Source organism: Macaca mulatta, chromosome 1 (assembly GCF_049350105.2).
Source record: "Macaca mulatta isolate MMU2019108-1 chromosome 1, T2T-MMU8v2.0, whole genome shotgun sequence".
NCBI lineage: Eukaryota > Metazoa > Chordata > Mammalia > Primates > Cercopithecidae > Macaca > Macaca mulatta.
In genome coordinates, this window is record NC_133406.1 from 119191766 (window position 1) to 119210481 (window position 18716).

General features: G+C 45.8%; 1 protein-coding gene, 1 long non-coding RNA gene and 2 other non-coding genes across 4 annotated transcripts in view; 1 reads left to right on the forward strand and 3 right to left on the reverse strand.

Annotated features, from left to right (window-relative positions):
* LOC708768 (NBPF member 20) overlaps positions 1–18716 on the forward strand; it is an 853661-nt gene that overhangs the window by 189934 nt on the left and 645011 nt on the right.
* LOC144331828 (uncharacterized) lies at positions 1056–8332 on the reverse strand. Its single transcript, XR_013399355.1, has 3 exons — positions 7921–8332; positions 2112–2271; positions 1056–1417 (listed from the first exon to the last, which is right to left on the reverse strand). It is a non-coding gene; the product is annotated as an uncharacterized LOC144331828 (long non-coding RNA).
* LOC114674674 (U1 spliceosomal RNA) lies at positions 7714–7877 on the reverse strand. Its single transcript, XR_003725800.2, has one exon. It is a non-coding gene; the product is annotated as a U1 spliceosomal RNA (small nuclear RNA).
* Positions 14938–15011, reverse strand: TRNAN-GUU (transfer RNA asparagine (anticodon GUU)). Its single transcript has one exon. It is a non-coding gene; the product is annotated as a tRNA-Asn (tRNA).

Genomic DNA, 18716 nt, shown 5'->3' on the forward strand with positions numbered 1-18716 from the left:
CTCCCCGGTTTATCTAGGGATCGATAATGCGCCAACGCTTTAAAAGCTGGAGCAGGCGGCCGGGCTCGGTGGTTCATGCCTGTAATCTCAGCACTTTGGGAGGCCAAGGCGGGCAGATCACGAGGTCAGCTGATCGAGACCATCCTGGCCAACAAAGTGAAACCTCTGTCCCTACTAAAATACAGGGTGGAGCGAGCCTGTCTCAGAGAAGAAAAAAAAAAAAAAAAACCTGAAGCAGGTGTCCCTCAGTGGGCTCTAACCACCAACCTTTGGATTAAGAGCCGAACGCGCTAACCGATTGTGCCAAAGAGACGCGTAGTTTACCTCCTTCTGGGCGCTATAGGAAGGGTGCACTCACCAAACACTCCCCAACCCTCCCATCCTCAGAGCCCACCACACAGTAAAACTGTGCAAGGAATTGGAAAACTGGAGAGATTAGAGCGGTGAATCGTGTTGGTCTCGTCGGAGACCCGCAGGTTGGGAGATTCTGGAACCAGGACGACCTTGCCCCTCGCCTGCTTCAGAAGCCCCTGGAAAAGCCCCGGCCCGCGACCCGGACCTGAGCCCCGCGACCCGGACCTGAGCCGCCTGGGGGCCCAAGAGACGCTGAACGCCCCGTGGACTCCCAGGATGGTTCTTTGTGCCGCCTTCACCCAGTGAGGGAGCCTGTGCCCACCCTGCCCAGTCGCCTTTAAGGCCGCTGCGGAACTTCCGCTGCCATCTTCGTATCCTGTGTCCCGCACGGGGGCTCCACCGGGGCAGGGATGGTGGTGAGCGTGGCTCGTGGGGCCCCTCGCGGGGAGCAGGGTCTGGCCCTCACCAGGGCGCACGCCTAGGACTTGTTGAATGAATCTATTGTCGCCTTTAGCTTTTAGTCCTTTGAAGAGCCCTGAAAATGGAAATCATGAAATATTTTACCATGGGGAAGTTTTGATTTGTTTTTTTGTTTTGTTTTGTTTTGTTTTTTGAGACAGGGTCTCGCTTGGTCGCCCAGGCTGGAGTGCAGTGGTACAAACACGGCTCACTGCAGCCTCGACCTCCCGAGGCCATGGTCGCCTTTAGCTTTTAGTCCCTTGAAGAACCCCAAGAATAGAAATCATGAGATTTTTCCACGGGGAAGTTCTTTTTACAAAGCGTTTATTCACATTGATTCCTCGGCATCCCCCGGAGAGGGCAACGGGCAGGGCCTCCAATGCACCTTCTGCGGCGGTGGAGCCGCAGGGGCTCAGCTGGGCAGTGGTAGGGTCATAGGGCAGGAGGATAGGAGCGGGGGAAGGGAAAAGCAAAAGCAGGGAAAGAAGCTGAGAGCGGTGGAACAGACATCCAGACCTCCTGAAAGGCTCGTGCAGCACAGGATGGATCTTCTGGAGGTGAGAATTGTTTTTTGTTGCTGTTGTTGAAGCAGAATGGGGAGGAACTGAGGGGAAAATTGAGAGAGAATGTGAAAGAGCTCCAAACGCGAGGACCTATAACTCCCCAAGAATGACATCTTCCAGAAGAACTAGACAGAAAACTACGAGTCTGGGAACCCTGAAATCCCTGGAGGAGTAGCATCATCATGACCCTCTGTGTTCCTCTTGGCAAAAGGACTTGCTTCCTTTGTTTGTACAATTGTTTGTGTTTGTTAAATAAATAAAACCCTTTTCATGTATCTTTGAAAGGACATTGGCTCTATTATTTTATGATTACAAATAATGCTGCAGTCGTCATTCTTGTACACTTATCATTGGCCACTGGTGTATTTCTATAGGGTAGAGGCCTGGAGAGCAGTTGCTCCAGCATAGTGATTACATGGTTTTTATATCGTTCTATTTTCTTTCCTTTGTTGGCTTATTAGCTATAACTCTCTTTCTTCTGGTCCACCACTCTCCGACTTCTTTCCCTGCTTTTGCTTTTCAGTGATGGCTTTAGGGTTTCCAGAATACATCTTTATCAGTGCCATCAAGTGACATTCTACCTCCCCTTCTGGCCATTATGCTAGTGTTGTCATGTAATTTGATTTTACACATGTTATAAACCCCAGAATCCATTATTATTGCTTTTGTTTAGTTGGTCAAATTATTTTAAAATATTTAGATAATAAGAACATATATATTTAACTATGTGCATACCGATTTCCAGTAGTCTCCATTTCTTTGTGTAGATCCATTTTTCTGTCTGGTATCCTTATCCTTAGGCCGGGAGAACTCCTTTTGCATTTCTTGTAGCGTGAGTTGCTGAATTCTTTCATTTTTTTATATGTCTTTAAATGTCCTTATTTCTGTCACATTCCTGAAAGATTTTTCATTTTGGCATAGAATTCTAGGAAAACTTTATTTCTTTCAGTACTTTAGGATGTTGGCACTTTGTTTTTGTAAAACTGGCATAAAGTGGGCTTCCTGTACTTGTTATATAATTTTTGGAATGTGTATTTAAATTAAAAACATTAAAATGGGCTGGACGAGGTGGTGCACGCCTGTAGTCCCAGCACTTTGGGAAGGGGAGACAGGAGATTGCTTGAGGCCCACAGTTGGAGACCAGTGTGGGCAAGATAGCAAGACCCTGTCCCTCTGTCTCTCATATATATATGTGTGTGTATATAACATATATACACATATACACACACACACATACATATATCGTGAATGTCCTAGATTCATCTTAAGTTCCACCAACAGTGCACTTAAAGTAAAATGTGCCCAACCTGAGGGTCAAACCTATCTGCTGACATGTAATTTGTGTTTGTGAGACATTCTCAACAGTATTTGTTTTACCTAGCATCGTGGTTTTCAAGTTTTCATCACACTTGAATGTCTTAAGTGCAAAACTTGTCAGAATTCATTTCCTTTGCCAAAAAATTCTAAAATACTTTTTTTTTTTTTTTTTGAGATCAGTTCACTGCAACTTCCACTTCCCATGTTCACAGAATTCTTCTGCCTCAGCCTCACGAGTAGCTGGGACTACAGGCCTGCGACAACACACCTGGCTAATTTTTGTATTTTTAGTAGAGACGGAGTTTCACCATATTGGCCAGGCTGGTCTCAAAGTCCTGATCTTAAGTAATCTGCCCACCTCGGCCTCCCAAAGTGTTGGGATTACAAGCATGAGCCACCGCGCCCGGCCTAAAATACTCTTACTTCAAGTAAAAGTACATTAAAAACAAACTTCTCAGTTGCATCCCTGGAATCCATAGAAAGCCCGGGAGAGACAATCGAGTGCTACAGGATAAAACACTATCACCACGTTGGCCAGGCTGTTCTCGAACTCCTGACCTCGGGCTCCCAAAGTGCTAGAATTACAGGCATGAGCCACCGCACCCAGCCCAACCAAGATTATTAAACCATTCTAATTTGTCAAAAGAGTCACACTGATTTTTGAAAAATAATGTAATGGGCTGGGTGCGGTGGCTCATGCCTGTAATCCCAGCACTTTGGGAAGCCATACCAGGAGGATCACAAGGTCAGGAGTTCGAGACCAGCCTGACCAAATTGGTGAAACCCTGTGTCTACTAAAAATACAAAAATTAGCCGGGCGTGGTGGTATGCGCCTGTAATCCCAGCTACTCGGGAGACTGAGGCAGCAGAATTGCTTGAACCCGGGAGGCAGAGGTTGCAGTGAGCTGAGATTGCACCACTGCACTCTAGCCTAAGCGACAGAGTGAGACTCCGTCTCAAAATAAATAAATAAATAAATAAATAAATAAATAAATAAAATAATAACATAATGAACGCTTTCATCGTTTATATATTAAATATTTACATTATTTAAACTGTTCAAAAGCATCAAAGATTCCTCTCTGCTATCAGCTTCATTTCATTTATTTTGTTGTACCAAACTATCAAGACCATTAATTTAATCTACAGCTAAATCTATTATTTTTTCATGTTAGAAATTCAACAAAAAAATTTTTCCCTAATGAAACCTCACATTTCAAGCATAAGTAGACTGGGCGAGGTGGCTCACACCTGTAATCCCAGCACTTTGGGAGGCCGAGACAGGTGCATAACTTGAGGTCAGGAGTTTGAGACCAGCCTGGCAAACTTGGTGAAACCCTGTCTCTACTAAAACTATAAAAATTAGCTGGGCGTGTTGGCATTCGCCTGTAATCGCAGCTACTCTGGAGGCTGAGGCAGGGAAATAGCTTCAACCTGGGAGGTGTAGCTTGCAGTGAGCTGAGATCCCACCACTGCACTCCAGCCTGGGCTACAGAGCAAGACTGTGTCTCAAAAATGAATAAATAAATAAGCATAAGTAGTAAAAAATAAAATAAAATAAAATAAAATAAAAAATAAGGCACAGTGTCTTGCTCTGTTATCCAGGCTGGAGTGCAGCGGGGCAATCATAGCTGACCAACTTGGAACTTCTGGGCTCAGGAGATCCTCCTGGCTCAGCTTGCCTTGTTTATTTTTACAGATGGGGTCTTGCCCTGTTGCCCAGGCTTGTCTCCAACTGCTGGCCTAAAGCAATGCTTCCGCCTCAGCCCGATGAGTTGCTGGGAGTACAGGCACAAGACATGCAGCCTAGCATTGTAGTAAAACAATTTTCAACAAATTCATTTTTTTTTTTTTTGAGTTGGGAGTCTCACTCTGTCACCCAGGCTGGAGGGCAGTGGTGCAATCATAGTTCACTGCAGCGTGCCTCAGTCTCTCTAGTAGCTGAGATTACAGTCATGCAGTATCATGCCTGGCCAACTTTAAAATATTAGCTAATACTTAAAAATTTGTAGAAGCCAGGCACAGTGGCTCACCCTATAATCCCAGAACTTTGGGAGGCCGAGGTGGGCAGATCATGAGGTCAGGAGATCGAAACCATCCTGGCTAACACGGTGAAATCCCGCCTCTACTAAAAATACAAAAAATTAGCCGGATATGGTGGCACATGCCTGTAGTCCCAGCTACTTGGGAGGCTGAGGCAGGAGAATCGCTTGAACCTGGGAGGCAGAGGTTGCAATGAGTCAAAATCGTGCCACTGCACTCCAGCCTGGGAAACACAGCGAGACTCTATCTCAAAAAAAAAAAAAAATTTGTAGAGACAGGGGTTTCACTATGTTGCCCAGGCTGGTCTCCAACTCCTAACCTCAACTGATCCTCCCTCCTCAGCCTCCTAAAGTGCTGGGATTGCATATATGAGTCACCATACCTGGCTTAATTTTCTTATTTTAATTTTATATAAGTGATTATTATTGTTCCTAAGATAATTGGGGTAGTGACTCCTTTAAAATTTTAGAGACCTAATTTGTCTATTCACTTCACTGAAAGAGTATGACAGTTTGTTTCATGAGAAAATACCCTATATTTATAAAGAAGGAAAATTCCTTCCACCAAACTAGGGGGCATTCTAAAGAAATGAATTGTGCTAAGTAAGGTGAAAACAGAGGCAATGGTATCTATTAACAATGTTTATCAGTGAAGGAAATAAACTGAAAATATTAACATCATTAGATCCTTGGAGGGCCTTCATTGCTGAAAATGTGAGTGATTTTGTGATACCCTTTTGAGTCCGGCAGGACATTCTCTTTCCAGGGCATAGAACAGTGGGTAAATAATTTCTTTTCATTCATTTTCATTAAGGGATGAACTTCCTTAATGTTCTGGAGATTATTACATTTGATTTGTATAGCTGTGAAAAGTGCTCATATTGCTGATTCCATTGCTTATATGTGATCATATAAATCTTTTCTCTCCTTTCTGTAGTGTGATTCAAACTTAATCCTTAAAGGACATGTATTTGCATTTTTCAGCTGGTTAGAAACCTGAATATACCAATCAAGGAAAACTGCTCCTTACATGCTACAGATTTAGTTTTCTTCCTGGACTAAGATGTCTTTTAGATATAGCAAATTTGTTAAAGCCAAGAGCTCCTATGGAACGAAATTTGTTGGGAGGCGGGACATTGAGTAGTAAGATCACTCTTGTAATAGAGATGCCACTCTTGCAGATATTGACAACTACTGGGCTCATAAAATTTTTACCAGACATTTGAAAGACAAGATACGAACAACTTATCATTGCTGCACTCTCAAATATCAGGAAATACCATTATTCTCAGGACAATACATAGACAATAAAAGAGACTCACAGAGCAGATTAGCTGTCATGTATTACCAAACAGGGACTGGATCCTTGTCAACAACACCCAACAGAGATTTGTCCCCAGAAATTCACTCCATAACATCAAAACCAAAAACCCACACTAATGGCAAAAAATAATGATGCAATAATGAGAGAGAGAGAGAGAGACCTGTCCTATAGCCATATTTAGTGGGTAAAAGCCAAAGAGCTCAATTTCTGCTCTTGATACTTAATAGAACAGAGGGAACATGAGCCAATCGCTCAGTGGGTCCAGATCTGCACTAAGTGCCTGTTGGATGCAGGATTCTACCGTCTCCAGTAATATGTCTCAGATGGACTAGCTTTTTGTTCTATTTTGTTTGTTTTGTTTTGGCTTTTGTTTTTTTGTTTTTGAAGCAGAGTCTCGCTCTGTTGCCCAGGCTGGGGTGCAATGGCACGATCTCGGCTCACTGCAACCTCCGCTTCCTGGGTTCAAGCGATTCTCCTGGCAGCCTCCCGAGTAGCTGGGATTAGGGACACACACCATCACGCCCGGTTATTTTATTTTATTTTTTTTTTTTTAGTAGAGACGGAGTTTCGCCATGTTGGTCAGTCTGGTCTCGAACTCCTGACCTCAGTTGATCAGAAGTAGGTGAGGTCAGAAAACATACCCTGGGAGAGGCTGGCACAATGCCCAGAACCGCCATCGCTAGGCCTAGGGTTTTCTTCTGTAGTGGATACTAGTATTCACGTAGTGCAGGGACAAAACCAATTAGATACTTCTGGGAGTTAAAAAGAGATGAACTTACAGTGCCATTTGAGAAGGGGTATTAAGGAATTTGCCAGGGTACTGACGCGTGTCAGGTGTAAATCGCAGGTTGAGAGAGAGCTAAGTATTTTCTGCCCATGAAGGTGATAAGCGAGGGCCTGAAGAAAGAGGGACGGGGGAGGACGCTGGCGCCAGAAATAGGAAAGGGCTGCTTGGGGGTAGGAAGGATGAGTGGGGGTGCTACCTAGAAAGTTGCCTGGCAATGGATGTAGGATGTGGAAGCGAGACATCAAACAAGAAGCTGTCGCTTAAATAAAGACTGAAGAAAGACTAGGTATGTAAACGGCAGGAGACAGCAGGGAAACTGGACACACTCCTCATAAAACTTTCCGCCTTATATTTCAGGGAGGATTTTGGCACATTTTGGCCAAGACAGGTGAGGTGAGGCCTGCGGACCTCGATGAATATGGTTTAGGGCACCTGGGCGCCAGGAGAGCCGTTCCCCGACGCAAAGTAAGCGAGTTATGTCTACAACCAAACGGGGACACTAAGAGTCCCAAAGACCGTGTTTTCTTCCCGATAACAGCGCCCGTCTGCGTAGTTTGCACCTGGCTCTACGAGGTGAGAACACATTCCCCGCTAGCACAGAAATACCGCAAACTCCTGAGGGGACTGCGGTTAGAAGCGGAGGCTGTGTAAAAAGTGATTGGGGGCTAGGGAAAAACACCAACATTTTCACAGAGCGTGAGAATTCAAGGACCCTGGAGACCACGTACCAATCTCTGCAGTGAGATGACATTACTTCCTATTCCCCAGCGTCCGAAACTAAGAATAACACTTACCATCAAGGTATAAACCAATAGAAAAATTAATGCAACCCTTATAATAAAACCTACTCTTTAAACTACAAGAAGTCAGGGGAAAGCGCGAACGCAGTCCCCCACTACCACAAATTATGCAGTCGAGTTTCCCACATTTGGGGAAATCGCAGGGGTCAGCACATCCGGAGTGCAATGGATAAGCCTCGCCCTGGGAAAACCACCTTCGTGATCATGGTATCTCCCCTGCCAGGTAAGTATGAGCTCCAGCAACTCCGCCCTGCCACAGCCTCATACGTCTCACCCTTTACACGTACGGTCACTTGCCCCGCGCACTCTCGAGCCCTCCTAGCCCTGACACGCAGCTGGGACTCTCAGGTCCGACTAGCGGTCCTGAACCCGCTCCCACGGCAGGGGAACTCCTTCGTGGCGAAGCAGCAGATGTCGAAGCAGCAGCCCCTGCGCTGCCTCATCTACATAGAAGTCGCCCTCTCCGTGATGTCACCGACAGTGCCTTTCCCAGTCCCCTTCTGCCTTTCTTCCACTCAGCTGACCAACCCGCTGCCGGACCCACAAGGGGAAGTGACGTTTGCCTCTCCCTTTTTTCCTCCGCCCCCGCATCTGTTCTCTCCCAAAGCAGCTGGTGCTTAACCTGTGTTGTGTAACAACCTTTCGGCGGCCCAATGAAGCCTGGACATCCTTCTTCAAATAATGACTTTTAATTCGCAGACTAGAACGTTTAAGATTACAAAAGAAACCGCTTCTCTTCACATCCTTATCGTTGGGATGTAGCATTCAGCTTGAAATTGGAAGCCGTTTAATATCAGAGAGAAACCATATTTATGAAAGTAAAGAGACTGCTCAGATGACTGCAAACCAGCCTTCCTTACTGGTTTTATCACTGGTAATGTTATAAAGACAGTTGTCCAGTTTCATGAATCTTGTAGTTGGTTTTTCTTTTTTTTTTTTCCCAAATTCAGTATTATAGAAAAATATGCTGCCCCAGAAGAGATGATTGGACACTCTCAAGCGTGGTGTTGGATTTTGTCATCTCTTCCACAGCCATCTCCAGACCTTAGTGCTTAGTTTTTTATATTCTGCAAACACAAAACCAAAATAATCCAAATTTGACACAAATACCTGGGATCCATCTTATTTGTGATGTTTAACAAATGTCTGGATCATCTTTTCTTATATTGGATTACAATGCATGAAACATTGTGAAGTAAGCAAAGTTGGAATGCCCAAGTCAAAGACCGTTTGAATATTTACAAGTAGATTTGAGACAGGAATAATACAGGGTGGTCACAGGATAACAAATTCTAGGCAGCAGATTTACCTGACTTGAGGCTATGGGCTGATAAGACGCTGAAAAACCAGTGTGGACCAAGCTGTCTAAGACTGACTGGACCCAATGTGGTGCTTGATTTGATGTAGGTTTTACCTAGGCCCTCATTATATGCTCATTAACATACTAAATCACACACCCACCAGTGCCATGACAGTTCTGAGACCAGTATTTGATGTAAAAATGGATGGCACCACAGTTCTGAGAAATCTCCACCTTTACCCAGGAATTGTTATGAATATTCCACTCCTTGGTTAAAGAAACCCATCAAGATGAAACCCCAGAACCCATTGTTCTCTCTCGGATATGCCCGAACTCCCCTTTCTTGAGTGTGTACTTTTTGCTTTGCAATAAATCTCTTCTTTCACTGTTTGCTGACTCATCCTTGACTTCATTCTGGAGATGGTGTCAAGAGCCTGGACACCATGGCTGGGGTTGAGATCCCACCAGCATCTGGGGACCTCCCTCAGCCCACCAGTATCAGATTCTATCCCATTGCTCAAATCATAAAACATCGAGTGGAGAGTTCTCCTTGGAGACCATAAAGTAAAGATTCTGTGGCATGGCGGCCAGTTAGGCCACTGGAAGGCATGGCAAAATCCTGAAAATGAGGGATTAGGTGACAGTGTAGCAACTGCTAAATACTAAACACTTGATCCAGGCCCCATTCCCTGGAGACTGACAGGGAGACACATTGTCCAGGTAGTAGTGGAGAAATACTTTCTGGGTATCTGACCAGCCTTTGTGGAAAGAACTGGCACCATCCTGCAGATATAACCGCCTGATGGGTTCTTCCTGCCCACTGTACACACAAAATCAATTCGTGGAGACCATGGCATTGCAGTAAAGAGTTTCATTGACACAGGCCAGCCACAACCTGTGGGAGACAGAGTTACTACTCAAATCGATCTCACTGAAGGCTTGGAGGTAAGGGGTTTTTCAAAGACAGTTTGGTGGGGAGGGGCAGTGCTGATTGTTGGGGGATGTGGAAACTGGCCCTCCTGCCCTGAGCAAACTTCAGGGCTAAGGGACTGGTTGATTTTCGGGCCAAATGGTGCCATCCAGTAGTCAGACATGCAAAAGCCTGAAAAGAAATCTCAAGAGGCCAATCTTAGGTTCTACAATAGTGATGTTCTTCACAGCAGTAATTGGGGAAGCTGCAAATCTTGTGACCTCTGGAATAATGACTGGTAATTATTTAATGAGGCATATATCTTAGCAGAATTCATGCCCCTTTTATCCTCCTAACTTGGTGGCCTTTCATTAGTTTTACATTTAGTTTTGGGGAAGGTTATCATTTAAACCAACCTTTTTGGCTGTCCCCAATGTTTTTGGCACCAGGGACTGGTTTCACGGAAGACAATTTTTCCATGGAAGGGGGTGGTAGATGGTTTCTGGATGAAACTGTTCCACCTCAGGTCATCAGGCATTAGTTAGAGTCTCATAAGGAGTGCGCAGTCTGGATGCCTCACATGCTCAGTTCCCAATAGGGTCCGCGCTCCCATGAGAATCTAATGCTGATGCTGACCTGACAAGATGGTAATGCTTGAAAGCCTGCAGCTCACCTCCTGCTGTTCGGCTGGGTTCCTAACAGGCCATGGACCAGTACCTGTCTTGTGACCCTGGGGTTTGGGGATCCCTGATTTAAACTATAAACTCAATTTTTCCCAAAGATCGCTTGGGAGAAATTGCACAGGAATGAGCAAAGACAGCCAGCCTGTGAGGCTAGAACCAAGATGGAGTCAGCCGTGTCTGCTTTCTCTTATTGTCAGAATTTTGCAAAAGTAGTTTCAGAGGGACTACCCTGGACACTTGTTAAAAACCTGAGATGGATTTTATTGTATGTACTACAGTAGGCAAGAGAGACCAGCAGAGAACTGAGCTCAACTCCAAATACAGCAAAAAGAGTTGAAGGTGTATAGCCAATCGGCAAGATAAGAAAGTTAGTGGATGGAAAATTACTAAGAGGAACTTGATTAGCTATCAAAAGTGGTTGGGAGGACTCTTGCTAAACTAGACTCAACAGTACTCTTTTCTAAAACGACTTGGCAGGCCAAGAACTAATAGAGAAAAGGGTTCAGCGGCAACTAAGGTTTGGTCAAAGATGGAGTCCTTGTCAACGCTACATTGAAGCTTCTGCAAGTAAACAAAGACCAACCAAACAAAAAAAAGCAAAGGCTATTTATTCTGAGCTTGCTATAGCAGGGAGTCAGCCACTGTTACTTGTGTTTTGGCAGAGACTTGAAGGCGGTCAGAAGGGTGGGAAAGCTTTTTAAAAAGAAAGACTTCAGGCCGGGTGCGGTGGCTCATGCCTGTAATCCCAGCACTTTGGGAGGCCGAGACGGGAGGATCACAAGGTCAGATGATCGAGACCATCCTGGCTGACAAGGTGAAACCCCGTCTCTGCTAAAAAGACAAAAAAATTAGCCAGGAGTGGTGGCAGGCGTCTGTAGTCCCAGCTACTCAGGAGCTGAGGCAGGGGAATGGCATGAACCCAGGAGGCGGAGCTTGTAGTGAGCAGAGATCTCACCACTGTGCTCCAGCCTGGGTGACAGAGTGAGCCTCCGTTTCAAAAAAAAAAAGGCTTCAGGTATGCTTGGATTGGAGGCTGTCAGCACGGTGAAGTTGTAGATAGATGAAGAAAATCAAAATATTTTACCCCAGAATATGTGTCTTTGGCATATTTTAAGAATGCTGTCAGAGAGCCAGCAAACAGAAGTAACTCTGCAAAACTGTCTTTTGTAGAGGAAATTTACATCTGCAGAAAATCTGCATTAATCCAGCCTTTCCTTGTCAGGACTGAGAAATAAAAATAAGCCCTAGGCCCTACAACCAACTGAACGGACTCCCTCTTGGCTGACAGGACCTCAGAGAAGCCTTGAAAAATGTTTCTGGCTGTGGCAGGATAGGAGGTCAGACATGCCCCCTTAAAACCCCTCCCTCACTAACTGCCATTGTGAGGCAGAACAGCAGAGGGAATTGGAAGTTGGATGAAAGGCAGAATGAGTAAAAGCAGAAACAGAAGCAAGGTGATGGGGTGGGAGAGCAAGAAGCAAGATAAAAGGCAGAAGTTGAGCAGCCAAAACAAAAAGTAAGATTTAAAAAAGCAAGCAAGGCCGGGCGCAGCCTCTCACACCTGTAATCCCAGCAGTTTGGGAGGCCAAGGGAGGCAGATCACCTGATGTCAGGAGTTTGAGGACCAGCCTGACCCACATGGTGAAACCCCTTTGTCAGGCCTCTGAGCCCAAGCTAAGCCATCATATCCCCAGCGACCTGCACGTGTACATCCAGATGGCCTGAAGCAACTGAAGATCCACAAAAGTGAAAATAACTTAACTGATGACATTCCACCATTGTGATTTGTTTCTGCCCCACCCTAACAGATCAATGTACTTTGTAATCTCCTCCACCCTTTCGCAGGTTCTTTATAATCCCCCAAACCCTTAAGAAGTTTCTTTGTAATTCTCCCCACCCTCAAGAATGTATTTGGTGAGCTTCATCCCATGCCCCCAAAACATTGCTCTTAACCTCACCGCCTATCCCAAAACCTATAAGAACCAATGATAATCCCATCACCCTTTGCTGACTCCTTTATCGGACTCAGCCCTCCTGCACCCAGGTAAAATAAACAGCCATGTTGCTCACCCAAAGCCTGTTTGGTGATCTCTTCACACGGACACACATGAAACACTCTTCTCTACTAAAAATACAAAAATTAGCTGGGCATGGTGGTGCACTCCTGTACTCCCAGCTACTCAGGAGGCTGAGATGGGAGAGTTGCTTGAACCCGGAAGGCAGAGGTTGCAGTGAGCCAAGATCGTGCCACTGCACTCCAGACTGGGCAACACAGCAAGAACCTGTCTTTAAAAAAAAAAGGCACGCAAGGACCCCAAGGCCAGCAAGATCCAAACCAGTAAAGGGTCAGCTCCTCAGAGATAGGCATGTGGATTAGAGAGAAAAAGTATCCTTAAAATGACTTTATATGATAATTAGCTCATTAAGGCTGATACATATGGACTGCATATCAAGCATGTACTTAAAATTATGGGATGGAGGCAACATTCAAGCACACAAGGGCCAAAGTAACCAAGCAACCCACCTATCAATCAAAAGGCAAACACTGGCTAAAGATTTGACATCTAGGCCGGGCGCGGTGGCTCAAGCCTGTAATCCCAGCACTTTGGGAGGCCGAGACGGGCGGATCACGAGGTCAGGAGATCGAGACCATCCTGGCTAACACGGTGAAACCCCGTCTCTACTAAAAATACAAAAAAAAAAAACTAGCCGGGCGAGGTGGCGGGCGTCTGTAGTCCCAGCTACTTGGGAGGCTGAGGCAGGAGAATGGCGTGAACCCGGGAGGTGGAGCTTGCAGTGAGCTGAGATCCGGCCACTGCACTCCAGCCTGGGTGACAGAGCAAGACTCCGTCTCAAAAAAAAAAAAAAAAAAAAGATTTGACATCTTTGGCCCGGCGCGGTGGCTCACGCCTGTAATCCCAGCTCTTTGGGAGGCCGAGGCGGGTGGATCACAAGGTCAGGAGATCCAGACCATTCTGGCTAACAAGGTGAAACCCCGTCTCTACTAAAAACACAAAAAAATTAGCCGAGCATTGTAGCAGGCGCCTGTAGTCCCAGCTACTCGGTAGGCTGAGGCAGGAGAATGGCGTGAACCTGGGAGGCGAAGTTTGCAGTGAGCCAAGATCGCGCCCCTGCACTCCAGCCTGGGCGACAGAGCGAGACTCCGTCTCAAAAAATATAATAATAATTAGGCTTTTTTTCCCTAAGGGTTAACAAACCAGCCCTTTGGAAAGACTTGCTTCACCACTGTTATCAACCAACACCCTGAGACTTTCCCTCCCTTCCGTGGTTTTGACAAAGCAAGCAAGCAGCATTCCCTCCTGATAAGAAACCACCGACCTAGGAATGATTCTGGCCAGACTACAGAGGATGTGCAATGAGGGTTTTCATGTCCTCTGCTTCAGCTTTTGATGTCAGAGGGCCACAGACTCCACTCTCAGATAGCTAATGCCACCATTTTATGAACATGGCCCCATGGAGAGGCACGAAGCTCAATTGCACATCTTCCCATTTTTCCTCTTATAAATATTCATATTGGAATATTATTAGGCATTGCTCCCGTGAAAGATACATTTGCAGAATGTACTCAAATTAGAAGCGTTATATAAACACTATAATGTAGCAATGGCGCATCCAGTTCTCTACACTATAGAAATATCTGAGGTGTAGACATTTTCACAATGACCAAAGATATGTGTACAAGAATGGTGGCTGCAGCATTCTTTGTAATCCTAAAACCATGAAACCAACCTCATCCCAAAAACTTTTTTTTTTTTTTTTTTGAGATGGGGTCTCATTCTGTTGCCCAGGCTGGAGTGTAGTGGTGCGATCTCGGCTCACTGCAGCCTCCACCTCCCAGGCTCAAACGATTCTCCTGCCTCAGCATCCCAAGTAGCTGGGATTACAGGCACATGCCACCACGCCTGGCTAACAAAAACATTTTGAAAAGGGTTAAATAAATCATGCACAAACTGGGGAAAAATACTGTCTTCAAAAATGATAGAGAGGATCACTATGATGATGACTGATTCCACTGGTCACATTATTGATAGAACAATCAGTAAGTCCAGGCACATCCTGGGGATACTACTGGACTCCTATTACTGAAATATGAAAAAATGGAGGCATGTAAATTACTCGTTTAAGCGTATGACGGACTGAATTAGAATTTTATCACACTAAAAGTGGGTTCCTAGGTCTCTGTTTCAGGATTCGAGTTAGACAGGTATAAACCCAGGATTTCAGGAGATACCCGGTTAAGAATCCGGTCGGAGGGGTGCCCTGGCCCTTGACATGGATAAGTCACAAATTAGTGGCCTAGGACTCCGGGAAGATAAAAATCTTGCCCATTCATGTAGGGATTGACAATGCATGAATGCTTTAAAAGCATTCACCAAGCGTCCCTGGGTGGATTCGAACCACCAACCTTTCGGTTAACAGCCGAACGCGCTAACCGATTGCGCCACAGAGACAGGTACTGTGAGCTCTATTGGCGCTACAGGAAGGGCGCACTCACTAAACTTCCTCCGTCCCTTCCATCCTCAGGGCCCGCCAGGCAGGACCACTGAGCAAGGCCCTTGGAAAATCGGAAAGATTGGAGCGGTGAGTCGCGCTGGTCACGTTGGACACCTGCGCGTTGGGAGATTCTGGAGCCAGAAGGGCAGCCGAATGGCCTTCTCCCGCCCTGCCCCTGCCCCTCGCCTGCTTCAGAAACCCTCCAGAAACGCCCCTGTTGCGACCCCGGCCCGAGCCGCCTGGGGGCCCAAGGGCAGCTGAACGCCCAGTGGCTCCCGGGATGGCTCTTCCCGTTCTTTGCGCCACCTTCACCCAGTTAGGGAGCCTGTGCCCACCCTGCCCAGTCGCTTTCGGGGCCGCTGCGGAGCTGCCGCTGCCATCTTCGGATCCTGTGTCCCGCATGGGGGCTCCACCAGGGCAGGGATGGTGGCGAGGGTCGCTCGTGGGTCCCCTCCCGGGGAGCAGGATCTGCCACTCACCAGGCCGCCCGACTAGGACTTGTCGAATGAATCCATCCTCGCCTTTAGTTTTTAGTCCTTTGAAGAGCCTTCAGAATGGAAATCATGAGAGATTTTTCCATGGAGAAGTTGTTTTTACAAAGCATTTATTTAGTTGACTTCTCGGCACCCTGCGGGGCTGCAACAGGGCAGGGCCTCCAGTGCACTTTCTGCGCAGTGCAGCCCCGGGGACTCAGCTGGGCGGTGGTCGGGTCTTGAGGCCTGAGGGCGGGAGCAGGGGAAGGGAAAAGCAAAAGCAAAAAAAGAAGCCGGGGAGCGGTGGACTGTGGGGGAAAGAAAGAAAGATCAGGCTGTTACTATGTCTATATAGAAAGAAGTAGACACAAGAGACTCCATTTTGTTCTGTATTTGAGATGCTGTTAATCTGTGACCCTACCCCCAACCTTGTCCTTGCAAGAGACATGTGCTGTGGTGATTCAAGGCTTAATGGATTTTGGGCTGTGCAGGATGTGCTTTGTTAAACAAGTGCCTGAAGGCAGCTTGCTGGTTAAAAGTCATCACCATTCTCTTAATCTCAAGTACCCAGGGACACGTACACGGTCAAAGGTCGCAGGGACCTCTGCCTAGGAAACCTAGGTATTGTCAAAGGTTTCTCCCCATGTGATAGTCTGAAATAGGGCCTGGTGGGAAGAGAAGGACCTGATCCTCCCCCAGCCCGCCCCGGTGAAGGGTCTGTGCTGAGGAGGACTAGTACAACAGGAAAGAAGGCCTTTTGGCGGATGTTGGCAGTTAAGATAGAGAAAAGCATCTGTCTCCTGCGCATCCCTGGGCAATGGAACATCTCGGTGTGAGACCCGATTGTAGGCTCTGTTTACTGAGATGGGAGAAAACCGCCTTAGGTGGGACAAAAGGTGGGACTTGCTGGAGCAATGCTGCTAAAAGGTTTATGGAGATGTCTGCATATGCATATCAAGGCACAGCATTTTCCTTTGAACTTATTCATGTCACAGAGATCTTTATCCATATGTCTTACTGCTGATTTTCTCCCTACAATGATCCTATTGTCCTGCCACTCCCTTATCTTTAAGATGGTAAAGAAAATTATCAACAAATACTAAGGGAACTCAGAGACCGGTGCCGGCGTGGGTCCTCTGTATGCTGAGCGCCGGTCCCCTGGGCCCACTTTTTCTTTCTCTATACTTTGTCTCATTTCTTTTCTCAAGTGTCTCGTTCCACCTAACGAGAAACGCCCACAGGTGTGGAGGGGTAGGCCACCCCTTCAGTGGACCAGACATCCAGACTCCCTGAAAGACTCGTGCGGAGGCACAGGCGGGATCTTCCGGAGGTGAGAATTGTTTTTTTATTGTAGCAGAATGGGGAGGAATTGAGGGGAAATGGAGATAGAACCTGAAAGATTCTCCAAACACGAGAACCTGTAGCTCCCCAAGCATAAGATGTCGCAGAACTAGACCAAAAACTAGGCTCCTGGGAACCCTAAAATCCTTGGAGGATCATGACCCTCTATGTTCCTTTTGGCAAAGGACTTGCTTCCATTGTTTGTTCAATTGTTGGTGTTTGTTGAATAAATAAGACTATTTTCATGTGTCTTTGAAATTACTTTGGCTCTATTATTTTATGGTTACAAATAATGGTGCAGTGATCATTCTTGTACACTTCTCATTGGCCATTTGTGTATTTCTATAGGATAGAGGCCTGGAGAGCAGTTGTTCCAGCATAGTGATTACAGTTTTTGTTTATTTATTTATTTATTTTTGAGACAGTCTCGCTCTGTCACCCAGGCTGTAGTGCTGTGGCACGATCTCACCTCACTGCAACCTCCGCCTCCCGGGTTCAAGCGAATCTCCTGCTTCAGCCTACCAAGTAAGTGGGATTACAGGCCTGTGCGAGCCACCAAACTGGGCTAATTTTTGTATTTTTAGTAGAGATGGTGGTTTCACCGTTTTGGCCAAGCTGGTCTCAAACTCCTGACCTCAAGTGATCTGCCTGCCTTGGCCTCTCAAAGTGCTGGGATTACAGGCGTGAGCCACCGCACCCAGCGATTGCATGGTTTTTTTTATATCATTCTATTTTCTTTCCTTATTTGGCTTCTTAGGTGTAACTCTTTCTTTTGTTATGTCAGTGATGGGTTTAGGGTTTCTAGAATACATCTTTATCCGTCTGCCATCAAGTGACATTATACCTCCCCTTCTGGCCTTCATGCTAGTGTTGTCATGTAATTTGATTTTGGACATGTTATAAATCCCAACATCCAAGTACGTACATAGCAATTTTCAGTCGTCTCCATTTCTTTGTGTAGGTTCAGATTTCTGTCTAGTATCCTTATCCTTACGCCTGGAGGGACTCCTTTAACATTTCTTGTAGTGTGGTTCGGTGAATTCTGTCATTTTTTGTATGTCTTTAAATGTTCTGATTTCAGTCACAATTTTGAAAGATATTTCAATTTGGCATAGAATTCTAGAATAACTTTTTTTCTCTCAGTACTTTAGGATTTTGCCACTTTGACGCTTTGTCATTGATATATCTTTACTGTTTTTGTAAAACTGGCATAAAGTGGGCTTCCTGTACTTGTTATGTAATTTTTGGATTGTGTATTTAAATTAAAAATATTAAACTAAAATGGCCTGGGCGAGGTGGTTCACGCTTGTAATCCCAGCACTTTGGGAAGGGGAGGCAGAGGATCGCTAGAGACCCAGAGTTAGAGACCACCCTGGACAAGATAGGAAGACCGTGTGTGTGTATTATATGTATGTATGTATATATAAGTCCTAGATTCACCTTAAGTTTCACCAACAGTGCGCTTAAAGTAAAATGTGCCCAACCTGAGGCCCAAACCTACATGCTGAAACGCATTTGCTTTTCACAGCATAGTGTTTTTCCTGTTTTCCTCACACGTGAATGTCTTCAGTGCAAAACCTGTCAGAATTCATTTCCTTTGCTAAAAAATTTTAAAATACTCCTACTTCAAGTGTGGGAAAAAGAAAGAGATCAGACTGTTACTGTGTCTGTGCAGAAAGAAGTAGACATAAGAGACTCCATTTTGTTCTGTACTAAGAAAAATTCTTCTGCCTTAAGATGCTGCTAATCTGTAACCCTACCCCCAACCCTGTCCTTGCCGAGACAAGGACTGTGCTGTGTTTACTCAAGGTTTAATGGATTTGGGGCTATGCAGGAAGTGCTTTGTTA